The 13,903-nt window shown below is 47.3% G+C and overlaps 1 protein-coding gene across 7 annotated transcripts in view; it reads right to left on the reverse strand.

Annotated features, from left to right (window-relative positions):
- Positions 1-13,903, reverse strand: part of TIAM1 (T-cell lymphoma invasion and metastasis 1) — a 461,256-nt gene that overhangs the window by 213,645 nt on the left and 233,708 nt on the right. Inside the window, exon 1 of one of the 7 annotated variants that reach the window (XM_021070908.1) lies at positions 11,341-12,205. The exons of the other annotated variants lie outside the window; for them this stretch is intronic. The gene's annotated coding sequence lies outside the window, so the exon portion shown is untranslated. Of the gene's footprint in view, positions 1-11,340; positions 12,206-13,903 lie in introns of those variants that run through there. 7 annotated transcript variants of the gene reach the window in all.

The raw sequence follows: 13,903 nt of genomic DNA on the forward strand, positions 1-13,903 counted from the left end.
TAGCCTGGGAACTTCCATGTGCCACAAGTGTGGCCCTAAAAAAGGCAAAAAAGAGAGAGAGAGAGAGAGAAGAAGTCTACTTCTCTGCAAGCTGACTGGGTACCTTGCACCATTCTCCTGCACTGCCAGGGCTTGCCTTTCCTGACTGCCAGGTGGCATCCCCTTAGAGAATGACTCTGGCTCTGGCCGCAGAAAGACCACGGCTGTGCATATAAACACCCTGATCTTGGCAAGAGCCAGATCCTTCACTCTTCTCCTACAGGTGAGTGGCTAAATTCTCCCCCTATTAGTGACATGACCACAACATTTTCCCATTGGGTTTTTTTGTTCTGTTCCATTTTTTAAACCAACACCCTCATTTATCAGGAATGAACTCCAAGAAGCTTCTTCTGGAGGACATGGTTCTCCTGCCCTTCTGTTGACCCAATTCACTTGGGAAGCTTTCTGGAGGAAGAGGATTAAGACGAAGGGGATGTCCCAGGCCCCTAAATGACAGCTACCCTTTACCGACTTGGAAGGCAGCTGACAATGAAAAGGGAACTCCCTCCCTGGTGGCCTAGTAGGTTAAGGATCTGGTGTTGTCACAGCTGTAGCTCTGGTTTGATCCCTGGCCTGGGAACTTCCACATGCCACAGGCACTGCAAAAAAAAAAAAAAGGAAGAAGAAGAAGGAGGAAAGGAAAGGAAAAGATGCCTCCGGCCTTAAAGGGCTCACTCTGCACCACCAGAAAAAATGAAAAGAAAGAAAAAAAGGAGGATGGGAGGAAGGAAGAAAATAAAGAAAGTTAAGAAAGACGGAAAGAAATAAGGAAAGACGGAGTTTCCTTCGGGGCACAGTGGAAACAAATCTGACTAGGAACCATGAGGTTGCAGGTTCGATCCCTGGCCTCACTCAGTGGGTTAAGGATCTGGTGTTGCCGTGAGCTGTGGTGTAGGTCACCGACATGGCTCGGATCTGACATTGCTGTGGCTGTGATGTAGGCCGGCAGCTGTAGCTGCGATTAGACCCCTAGCCTGGGAACCTCCCTATGCCACTGGTGCGGCCCTAAAAAGACAAAAAAAAAAAAGACAAAAAAGAAAGAAAGAAGGAAAGATGGGAAGGAAGGAAGGGAAAGCGGGATGGAGGGGGGAGAAGGGACAGAGGGAGGGAGGAAGGAAAGGAAAAGGAACTCCCTACCTATCAGAATACTAAACCAAAAAGATGAAAAAAAAAATCAAACCACCTTTCTCAGTCAACTCCACTAAGCTTCAGTCCACATCATGAGACTCCAGATGACCCACAATTAGCCCATGAGCTAGGAAAAAAGAAGTCCTCTGAAATGCAATAGGGAAAAACTAGGACAAGTCCCTAGAGCCCAGGATATTTCCCTCTTCCCGTAGATGTGCATAATAACACACTAACCATCAGGTAATACTTGCCAAGGATAGAAGATGCCAGATGAAAGGCATTCGTGAAATGCAAAATGCCAGTTAGCGTGCTGGACCCAGAGGCTGCCCCTCTACGTTCTCTGCAGCGGTGATTAAAGCCAGCTCCCTCCATCCCCTCCCTACCTTCCAGGGATGGGAGGTTTAATTAATGTACACTTAGGGTTTTAAGATCCCTAGATGAAAAGGGCACCAGATGTCCAAGTTATTATTATTCTGTTCAGAGTACCCTGGTAAACTAACATCTGTGGACAAGTTTGCCACATGCCACTTAAAATGGGCCAACAAGGTTCCAATACCACAAAATTTTGGTTGGGAGTTTGGAAAGGCTCAGAGCACCACTGGCTGTGTTCTGCCATGATGTAGGTAGCTCCAATGAGAAGGTAACACACATGACAAATGGTCCACCTTTTATAGAACCAAAATTATGATCAGACGGAACCCAAATGGGACGTGATAAGGAGAAAGGAGAGTCAAACCTGAATACAGGCCAGAAGGGGGCTCTTGGGAAGTTCCCCAGTGGTCTAACAATTAGGATTCATTGTTTTCGCCCCTGAGGCCCCCGGTTCAATACCTGGTCTGGGAATGAGATCCCACATCAAGCAGCTTTTGGAAAGAAACAGGGCGGGGGGTGGGGGGATGGAGAGAGAGAGAGGAAGGAAGGGAGGGAGGGAGAAAAAGAAAAAAAAAAGAATTGCTCTCAGAGCAAAACAAGAGGTAAATATATTAGAAGAAGATTTTCCTGTTTTGAAGGTAAATGAAACATCAGACTGCAGAGAATTCCAAAGAATCTTCAAGCATGTCTCAGGTACTCTTGAACCCAAGATGGAACTCATCGGCTAGCCACCTTGCCATGATGAAAGTTCTTTTTCTCATCAGCTAAAAAGAAAGATTTGCAGCTAGAGAAGTAAACAAACAAAACCTTATCAATGAAGACCCAACTGCACCAGTGGGATCAGGGCTGCAAGGTGCTATCATGAAGTCTAATCACTGCTCAGACATAGGATTACTGGCCACGAGGGTCAGAATGAGAAGCCTGTCCAACTGAATCTCCACACTGCAGCCAGAGGGACCCGATTAAAACCTAAATCAGGAGTTTCCGCTGTGGAGCAATGGGTTAAAAATCCTACTGCTTCAGCTCAGGTCACTGTGGAGGTGTGCAGTCCATCCCTGGACACAAGTGGGTTAAGGATCCGGCATTGCCACATCCCTAACCCTAAGCCTAAATCGCAACTACAGCTCAGATTCGATCCCTGGCCCGGGAACTTCTACATATCATGGGTGTGGCAATGAAAAGAAAAAAACCAACCCCCAAATCGGATCGTATGTCCCACCCACAATCCTCTAAAGGCCTCTCATCTCAGCAAGTCCCACTGGCTCCTCCTCACTCCCTCACCCCCTGAAATCTCTGCTCCAACGTCACCCATGCAATGGGGTCCTTCTTCACTTCCCATTTGAGTTCAAACCCCCAACACTTCCTAGCTCTCTTCCATGCTTCCTGGTTCTCTATCACCAGGATACCTGCCAACACACCCCATGTTTTAACTACTCATCACTGTCAATCTCCCACCGCCAGAATGTCTGCCCACAGGTGCCAAGATTCTTCCGGGTTGTCCTCACTCCTGTACCACCAGCACCTGGAAGTGGGCATGGCCCAGAGTGAGGTGCTCAATGCACATTTGTTGAAGACATGAAAAATGACCTTGCAAAACCAAGAGGCAGCCTGCAAGGAGAAACACTGATCTAGACTTCCAGAAAACTCTTTGTCATTGCTCAGCTCCATATTAATGTGCTCTGTGCTCACGGATTCCCCCAGGAGCTCTCCCTGCGAAAGGTAACAGGATCAAGGCAGGATTGGGCCATTTCTGAACCCCAGGCTACAGGAATTTCACATACTCTCAAAGCCCACTGCCTCCCCGACCATACCCAACACAAAGGAGGCTTGGCTCACGTGGAATCTACCAAAGGCATCAGTTCATCAAAACCTGCATCTTTAGTATCAATGATAATGGCACGATGCGGGAGTAGAAGGAAGAGAAGAGGAATTCGAAGTCAATGCTGTCTTAGCTGGGAAGCCACCAGGGGGGAAAACCCACTCTCATCGCATCCCACTTCTCTGAATATGGGAGCCTCGTGCTTGATAAGACATTTTTCACACTGTCCACCACCTGCTGCCGCTGCAAGGGCTTCTGGGAAGTAATGTACATCAAGGGACATTTTACTGGATACCATGAAGAGAAGACCCAGCTGTTTCCTCAACTTAGGCTTGTACATTGTTGTTGCTGTTTTGGTTTTTTTTTTTTTTTTTTTTTTTTGTCTTTTTGCCTTTTCTAGGGCCGCTCCCGCAGCATACGGAGGTTCCCAGGGTCTCATCAGAGCTGTAGCTGCTGGTCTACGCCAGAGCCACAGAGATGCGGGATCCGAGCCACATCTGCGACCTACACCACAGCTCACGGCAATGCTGGATCCTTAACCCACGGAGCAAGGCCAGCGATCGAACCTGCAACCTCATGGTTCCTAGTCAGATTCGTTAACCACTGTACCACGACGAGAACTCCTGTTGTTGCTGTTTTTAAATAGATTTTATTTGAGAGCGTAGCTGAAGGTTCACAGAAAAATTGAGCAGAAAACACAGAGTTCTCATATGCCCCCTGACCCCACCCCATACAACCTCCCCCATCATCCAGAGCCCCCCATACAGGGGTCCATTTGTTAGAGATGATTAACCTACACAGACACATTATTGTCCCAAATCCATAGTTTACCTTAAGGGGCTCACGCGGTGTTGTACATGCTATAGTTTTTGACAAATGTATAATGACACGTAATTAACATTATACAGAATGATTTCGCTGCCCTTAATGTCTTGTGCTGGGCCTATTCAGACTTGCCTCCCTTCCCTGAGCTCCTGACACCCAGCGGTCCTTTGACCGTCTCCACAGTTTTGCCTTTTCCAGCATGTTATATGATTGGAATCATACAACATGCAACTTCTTAATTTATTTTTATTTTATGGCCACAGCCGCAGCATATGGAAGTTTCCGGCCTAGGGGTCAAATCAGAACTGCAGCTGAGGCCGACACCACAGCAACACCAGATCTGAGCTGTGCCAGTGGCCAAAGCTGTAGCTTGCCGAAACACTGTATCCTTAATCCACGGAGCAAGGCCAGGGATCGAACCCCCAACCTCAGGGACACCATGCTGAGTTCTGAACCCTCTGAGCCACAACAGGAACACCTATGTAGCTTTTTTAGATTAGCTTTTTTCACTTAGTAACATGCATTTAAGTGTCTTCTCCATCGTCTATGGCTTGAAAGATCTTTTTTTTTTTTTTTTTTGTCTTTTTGCCTTTCCTTGAGCCGTTCCCATGGTATATGGAGGTTCCCAGGCTAGGCGTCTAATCAGAGCTGTAGCCACCGGCCTACGCCAGAGCCACAGCAAACTCAGGATCCGAGCCGCATCTGCGACCTACACCACAGCTCATGGCAACGCTGGGTCCTTAACCCACGGAGCAAGGCCAGGGATCGAACCCGCAACCTCATGGTTCCTAGTTGGATTCGTTAACCACTGTGCCACGACGGGAACTCCCAAAAGATCGTTTTTAACACTAAATAGGAGTTTCCGTCATGGCGCAGCGGTTAACGAATCCGACTAGGAACCATGAGGTTGCGGGTTCGGTCCCTGCCCTTGCTCAGTGGGTTAACGATCCGGCGTTGCCGTGAGTTGTGGTGTAGGTTGCAGACTCGACTCAGATCCTGCGTTGCTGTGGCTCTGGCGTAGGCCAGTGGCTACAGCTCCGAATGGACCCCTAGCCTGGGAACCTGCATATGCCGCAGGAGCAGCTCAAAGAAATAGCAAAAAGACAAAAAAAAAAAAAAAAAAACACTAAATAATACTCTGGTGTCTGGATGTACCACAGTTTATTTTTCCACTCACCTACTGAAACACATCTTAGTTGCTTCCGAGTTTTGGCAGTTACGAGTAAAGCTGCTCTATGCATCCGTACACAGGGGTTTTTGTGTAGCTGCCTGGATGTTTTTAACAGCATCTTACGAAGAGAGAGAGAAATGTAAAGCTTAACCTTAGCGAGAGGAAGAAAAAATAGGCTTCACACTCTCGAAGAAAGTCCCTCTTTCTAAGAATATTTTTCAGAAGTTAAATTTGTCAAAGAAGTCTGGCTTTAGTTGTATCCATACATGAATCCATTTCCAACGCTAGGGTTTTTTTTCAAGCACTTCAAATGGATTTATAAACTCGGAAACGTAAAATATGTTTTGACTATTTTCTTTGGTGCCCTATGAATAACGCCTCTCTGGGGGACTTCGTTGTCAGGCCCATTACACTGAGCCCATTTTCCCCAGTTGGTACCACCAGCCCCTGAGTTCTGTTGCAGGACTCGCCATGCCTCCCAGATCCAGCCATGCCTGAATTCCATGAGCCGCTCACTGCACAAGGCATAGAACAGGTGCTAAAGAGAACTGCTGACTGGTAAATGCATTTTGAACAGTCACCCAAGATTTAGACAAATTTCAACACAAAGATTCATAAAAGTCCCTGGACACATGTATTGAAACAAATGAGAATCATGCATTTGACCAACTATGTAAAAATCCGCATGCTAACGATGAAACAAAAACCAAAGAAAGCTGGGCATTTCAAGTCAGATAGATCCATCTTTGTATTTTTTTTTTTTAATTCTTATTTTTTTGTCTTTTTGACTTTTCTAGGGCCGCTCCTGTGGCATATGGAGGTTCCCAGGCTAGGGGTCCAATTGGAGCTGTAGCCACCAGTCTACGCTACAGCCACAGCAACGCAGGATCTGAGTCAAGTCTGCAACCTACACCACAGCTCACGGCAACGCCGGATCCTTAACCCACTGAGCAAGGCCAGGGATCGAACCTGTAACCTCATGATTCCTAGTCAGATTCGTTAACCACTGCGCCATGACGGGAACTCCAGATCCATCTTTTTAGAAAAGGGAAGCTCACCACCTCCAAACCTGGACTGCAGGCCCTCAGACCCTCACCCGTCAAAGGACCACCAGCCACAGCACTTCTCAGGGGAAACAGTGAGGGAAAATGATACGCAAGAGGCCACATGTATTTTAAGGCATGAAACTCTAGAAGAAAGGTCTCCATTTCTAAAATCAAAATTCATTCTCAACAACATCTAAAATCAAAACACATGCCTAGTGTGGAAGGGCACCACACTGCCCACACAGAAATGCTCAACCGCACCACGCCAGCTCTAAATATACAAATCAGGAGTTCCCTGGTGACTCAGTGGGTTGAGGACCTGGCATCCCTGTGGTGGCTCGGGGGCCACTGCAATGATACAGGTTCAATCCCTGGCCCCAGGAACGTCCTCAGGCCATGGGAGGGGCCAAAGAAACCCACTGAAATCAAATCACAAGGCACTTCGGAAGGCCTTGCATTTTACGTTTGTAAACGCAGACGCTTACACAATGTCTACTCAAGGCTGACATTTTGCAGATGAATTTCCCACATCCTAAATATATACATACCACGTTCAAAGCATCCACAAGCCTTCACACCCATTCCCATTTGTGCGTTAAAAAGAGAACCAAAGAGGAGCCCAAGTGGATAAACAGACAGGGGTCACCAGAGCCAAGGCCCCACTTGCAGGATTTCAACGCGACTTCAAATAATAGACAGAAGAGGCCGGCAACCCGGGTTTAAATGCCAACTTGACATGCTCTTGAAAAGAGGGAAATATCGGTACATTCAGACCTGCTTTCTGCTTTCCTTTAAACCATAAAGTCCCAATGAAAACGCCACCCATGCATGTAAACCATGTAATGTATCCAATTACTGAGAAAAAGCAAGGACGCACTCCTGTGTCCCCTTTATCTGGCTAGCAACCAAAGGATGTGTTTTCCCATTTTGGTTCATTTCTCTACTGCTGAAAATTACTTCCAGATCCTATCTCTTCTTTAGTTCCCCTTTTCATCTATATGAAACCCCCTCCTCCTGGAGTAAGAAAGAAAAAAAGAAAGAAAGCACAACTAGAGGATAACACAATATTTTAAATATAACACCCAAAATATTAAAAAAAAAAAATCTAGGTACAGCATCTGGGTCTAAAACAACATTTTTAAATAAATAATGCAGAACTATCAAGCTCATAGCTGAGTCTTGATATAAAATATCCCCTCTTAAAGGCTTACCATATGGAGAGAAACTTCTGTACATCACAAGGACCCCAAGGATAAAATTTGTGCCCCGAGAAACTGGCTCGCTTAGTGTCCAAGAGTTAGGAAAAGCTCAAGTCAGGAAAACTTGGGTCAGCTGACTGCTGGGCCAGTGCTCCTCTGGCTTCCAGATTTTATTATTTTATTTGATTTCATTTCATTTTGTCTTTTTAGGGCTGCACCTGTGTCATACGGAAGTTCCACGGCTAGGGGTCGAATCAGAGCTGCAGCTGCCAGCCTGTGCCACAGCAACGCAGGATCCAAGCCGCGTCTTCAACCTATACCACAGCTCACAGCAAAGTGGGATCCCTAACCACTGAGCAAGACCAGGAATCGAACCCACATCCTACTGGATACTAGTCAGGGTCGTTACCATGGAGCCACCATGGGAACGCCTCTTTCATATTTTATTGAATAAACACTAGCAAATAATGATAACCACTTTGTTTAAGCATAAATGATCGAAATTTTTTACTACCCTGATCTATTTTTTTTTTAATTCCAATGACCATTCACCACAAGAGAATAATGGCCATGCCCTAGCAGAAGACAATTTCTAGCAGTATCAAGACCGACCCTGAACCACCACCAAGGAACTGAGTAATAACACTCTCCCCCTCATATTCATGCCATTTACATGATATTAAAATCACCCTCCAAAGATCTAAAAAGTCAGCTGGTTGAGATCTTCTCATCACTAAATGCACCATCAGGCATCCACACAAACTAGATTCCTCCCAACACTGAAGAGTGGGGCAGACACGAAGGTTGTTTGCCCCTGACTCTTAGAAACACTGGGTACAATCACTATGGAAAACAGTATGGAGGGACCTTAGAAAACTAAATACAGAACTACCATATGATGCAGCAATCCCACTCTTGGGCATATATCTGGACAAAACTTTCCTTGAAAAAGACACATGCACCTGAGTGTTCATTGCAGCACTATTCACAGTAGCCAAGACATGGAAACAACCTAAATGTCCATCAACAGATGAATGGATTAGGAAGATGTGGTATATGTACACAATGGAATATTACTCAGCCATAAAAAAGAATGAAATAAGGCCATTTGCAGCAACATGGATGAAACTAGAGACTCTCATACTACGTGAAGTAAGTCAGAGACAGAAAGACAAATACCATATGATATCACTTATATCTGGAATCTAATATGCTGTACAAATGAACTTTTCCACAGAAAATAAAATCATGGACTTGGAGAACAGACTCATGGTTGCCAAGGGGGAAGGGGAGGGAGTGGGATAGACTGGGAATTTGGGGTTAGGAGATGCAAACAATTGCCTTTGGAATGGATAAGCAGTGAGATCCTGCTGTATAGGAGCGTGATGGAGGATAATGAGAGAAAAAGAATGTGTGTCTGTATGTGTAACTGGGTCACCTTGCTGTACAGTAGAAAATGGACAGAACACTGTAAACCAGCTATAATGGAAAAAATAAAAATCATTTCTAAAAAATAAAAGAAAAGAAAATAGAAAGAAATACTGAAGGAACGACACAGGAAAATCAGAACTAGGAAGAACCACGGAGGCCTGGGGGAGCTGGGCATGCCAACAGCCCAGGGGTCTACCAGGACTTGCCGTGTCACCTTTATATCTCTCTGCCTCAGTTTCCTCACCTGTAAAGCTGGGATAATACTAGTTCACGGGGTGACTGGGAAGATTAAATGTGTGTTAAAAACTTGCCAGGTATGGAGTTCCCACCATGGCTCAGTGGAAATGAATCTGACTAGGAACCATGAGGTTGTGGGTTCAATCCCTGGCCTTGCTCAGTGGGTTAAGGATCCGGCGTTGCCGTGAGCTGTGGTGTAGGTTGCAGATGCGACTCGGATCCTGTGTTGCTGTGGCTGTGGGGTAGGCCAGAAGCTACAGCTCCGATTCGACCCTTCGACCCCTACCTGGGAACCTCCATATGCAGCAGGTACAGCCCTAAAAAGTAAAAAACTAAAAATGAGCCAGGTAGAGAGTAAGCTCTTAATAAGCAATAAAAAGTAACCGCAATGTTAGCTAGGATAGGAGAGGGACTCAGATCCGGGTGATTCAAAACAGACCATTTAGGAATTCCCGTTGTGGCGCAGCGGAAACGAATCTGACTAGCATCCATGAGGACGCAGGTTGGATCCCTGGCCTCACTCAGTGGATTAGGATCCGGCATTGCCTTGAGCTATGGTGAAGGTTGCAGATGCAGCTCAGCTCCTGCGTTGCTGTGGCTGTGGTGTAGGCTGGGAACTGGAGCTCTGATTCGACTCCTAGTCTGGGAACTTCCATATGCCACAGGTTCGGGCCTCAAAAGCAAAAAACCAACAAACCAAAAAACCCAGGCCATTGTTACCAAAAACAGGAGGCCTGATTGCGATCAAGAATTCAACCTCTGAGGCAACCTGCAGGAGCGGTTTTTTTTCACTAGGGGTGAGGGACCCGAATGGCTCATTAAAAGAGCCCAGGTCAGAGCTGTTACACTGGGGTGTCCGTTCGAGAGAAAATTCTCTTCTACCCAGAATGGCTCCGGTCCTGAGCTGATCAATCCCGCCTGCAGAGAACACCTGCCTCCATCCCTGTGTGGCGAGACCACTGGGTCTATCCCAGCACTGCTGCCACACCTCCCGGCCGGGACAACCTCCCGCCGGACCGCCTGCTCCATCCTTGCATGACTAAGCCCCCTGGCTCAGTCCCAGGGCTGCTACAGCACTTTTCAGGCTGTACCTCCAAATCCTTGTTGTTTGTAAGCAGACCGAGAGAGAGAGTGCGGAGCAGAGGAACCTAACAATAATATTATCATTAATGATTTTCCCAATCATTTCACCCCTGAATGGCAAGTGTCCTGATCTTCTGAATGTACCAAACTTCCAGATGATACCTCTCATCCGGCCCCCTGTTATCGTCCCCATGAAATTCTCTATTCATCCCTTGTACACCGTAAGCTCCTCGAGAGCATGTCAACTGTGCTGGGACCTCATTGAACCGCACCCCCACCCCAGGACACCTATCCAAAGAAGATACCCATAGCTCCCCAATGATTCACTTGCGGAAAAAACGAAGAAATAAACGAACCCTCCCCCACCCCCCATCAATAGGAAACTTTGCAACTAGATGTCACTCTATTAACTTGAATACATTATCTCAATTTGGTTTGCTGAGACATCGGTACATGCATTAGAAAAATAAATACTAACAGTCATTACCCAGAGGCTGGAGGAGGAAAAGCTTTCAATCAGCCCTTGTGGCTTCTGCCTTTTCCACTTGGGTTCCACTCTGTGCTCAGTTTGCATGCAGGCAACTACAATAACCACCCATCTTCCTCCAAAGCAAAATCCACCAAGAACTCTCACTGTCACAGGCTGTCAACCTTCAATTTCTCTTCCGGGCGTGATTCTGCTGCCTCGTGGCCTCCTTGTCTGGAGGTTCCTCATTACCCACTTCCCATTCTCATCAAAGCCTTCAGCCCCATTCCACGGATTGATGCTCTTTGACCAGCAGAGCCCCACTGATACCTGGGTCCCCACGGCTCGTTCTCGATGCTCCTGGGATTTTAGATACGTTTACCTGAGCCTCCAGCAAAGCAAACCCAAGCCTCTAGAATGAAATTTTTTTTCTAGCCCTGAAAGTAATTATCGGCCATCCCATCTCACAGTTCATCACCCCACCTCCACCCCAGTCCATTCACATTCGCAGCATAAAACCAGACCTCGAGCAGCATCAATTAGGAGCAGAGAGGAAAGACCAGGCTTCCAGCCGACTGGCTTCTTCCCAAGCTAAACACACTTATGTAAACCGGACTCCAGGACAGCCCAGCCCGCACACGTATCAAGGCACCCAGCTCTTCCGGAGCCGGGCTTTTGTTTACCCGCTGTCAAGTGGGTATTTCCCAGTCAGCCTCTCCACCTCCGTGGAGGCTGCTGGCAACACCCCTTACCCCCCACCCAGGCGACCAAATGTGACATCAAAGGAGCCCCTGGAGTGGCCATCTGTCCCTGCCATGCTGGTGTTTATGCAACGTGGGCAGGAGAGGGACCCGGCAAGCAAAGAATCTGGGGCTTCCTGCTGCATCACACCCAAGGCACCAACACCCGGGCTGGACGTGCACCAGAACAAGACAGTAACAGCAGAGTCCTCAGTCCACCTGGAGAAGAGGCTTCAAAAGAAGGCTGAAGAGATTTCACTTTCCCGAGGGTGCACGAGGACCCGGCTTGATAGGTTTCGCCTGCGGGTGGGCATCTACAATAAAATCAGCTTCCCAAATTAGCCATCATGTTGCATTACTTTGCAATGATTGCACAGCCCACCCCCAAAACATGCCACCCAAACGTGGCTATTCAGGCAATACTGAACTTAACACATTCACGAACAAAGCCACGCTAAGGGGAACTGGCCAAGGTAGGAAGGCTAGAGAGTAGCACAAGCCCAGGGGTCTCAAAATTCTGGAATCCTCATCTAAAGACCTCTGTTTAGACTCATAGATATGAGAACAGACTTGTGGTGGCCAAGGGGGAAGGGGAGGGAGTAGGATGGACAGGGAGTTTGGAGTTAATAGATACAAATATTCCATTTAGAATGGATAAGGAATGAGGTCCTGCTGTACAGCACAGGGAACTATATCCAATCTCTTGGGATAGACCGTGATGGAAGATAATGTGAGAAGAGTATGTATATACATATGACTGGGTCTCTTTGCTGCACAGCAGAAATTGACAGAATTTTTTTTTTTTTTTTTTTTTTTTGCCATTTCTTGGGCTGCTCCCGTAGCACATGGAGGTTCCCAGGCTAGGGGTCCAATCGGAGCTGCAGCTGCCGACCTACACCAGAGCCACAGCAACGCCAGATCCAAGCTGCACCTTCGACCTACACACCACAGCTCGTGGCAATGCCAGATCCTTAACCCACTGAGCAAGGCCAGGGATCGAACCCACAATTTCATGGTTCCTAGTCGGATTTGTTAACCACTGAGCCACGACGGGAACTCCCGACAGAACATTTTAATCAACTGTAATACAAAATTTTTTAAATACAAATAAAGTAAAATAAAACACCTCTGTACTCAAAAGGGAAGGTCAAGATGCAGGGGAGGGGGTCATGGGGTTCGAGGCCAGGGAAAGCACCGTTCGAATCCAGGGTCACCACAACGGTGTGAGTTGCAAGAGGTTATGTGGGTTCTAGCAGCTGGACCTGGGGAGGACAGCACGTCCATAGTGTGAACGGGGAGGCTCAGTCACGTACACTTTTGAGAGCACTGAGCAGAATGCCAGGCACACAATAGGTGCTCAATGCACGTAGGCTTTCCATGTTCAGTTGCAACCCAGGACCCTTCAGTGGGGGCGCCGCCAGTTGGCCAAAGAGAAGCCACTATGGACAGCGAGGCTGACCCTCGGCTGGACCTCAACACACAAACTCAGCTGAGGGACATTCTTGTTGTGTCTCAAGGGGGTGAGGGGGATGAGTGGGTAAAGACACCTGATGTGTTTCCCCTGCCATCTGCATGAAGTTTGTCAAACCACATCCCAAGTGCTGGACGAGAATCCACATTATTCATCACATAAATCTGCTTCGATCCCCCAGAGGGCAGATGCCTAGCCACCGAGCTCGAAGCCAAGAGATGACACACCTACCCTGTGATTCAGCCTGAACAGCTGCAGCGCGAAAATGCACACATGGACTCACCCCAAAATGGGCCGACAATTTTTCAATGTGCCCCCTTACTTATTTTATGTTTTTTTTTTTTTTTTCAATTTTGTTCCTTGACCTCACTATTTTCTTTCATTCCTAAAACCCAAAAACGACCATGGCATTTCTTTGGACAGCTCAGCCCGAGGTTTTGATTCATCCCCAAAGAATCGAATCACCAAACACTTACTGTGTGGTTCTGGGCACTACCCCCGCTTCTCAAGGATTTACAGTCGTCAGGTTGGGAGGAGAGAAGATACAAAAGGCCACATGTGACCAATAATACTGGTTCTGAGAGGGGAAAAAAATGATTCTGGGCTGGGAGAGACTGGAAAGGCAGCAAAGAAGAGGTGAGCTTGCGCCGACTCTAAAAGAGAGCTGGGGGAAGGTCATCCCAGGAGGTGACCCAGCGGACACCCAGAGGCAGGTCTCAGGAAGACTGTGTGGGGACAAGGCAGAGGTCTGCCAGGCTGTTCAGCCACCCATTCAGCAAGCATTTGCAGGATGCCAGGTGGCAGTCACTGTAATCCATGATGAGGCAAATATACAGAAAAGGACAAGCAGCCCCTGCCTCGGAAAAACACAAGGGA

This window comes from Sus scrofa, chromosome 13, assembly GCF_000003025.6.
Source record: "Sus scrofa isolate TJ Tabasco breed Duroc chromosome 13, Sscrofa11.1, whole genome shotgun sequence".
Lineage (NCBI taxonomy): Eukaryota > Metazoa > Chordata > Mammalia > Artiodactyla > Suidae > Sus > Sus scrofa.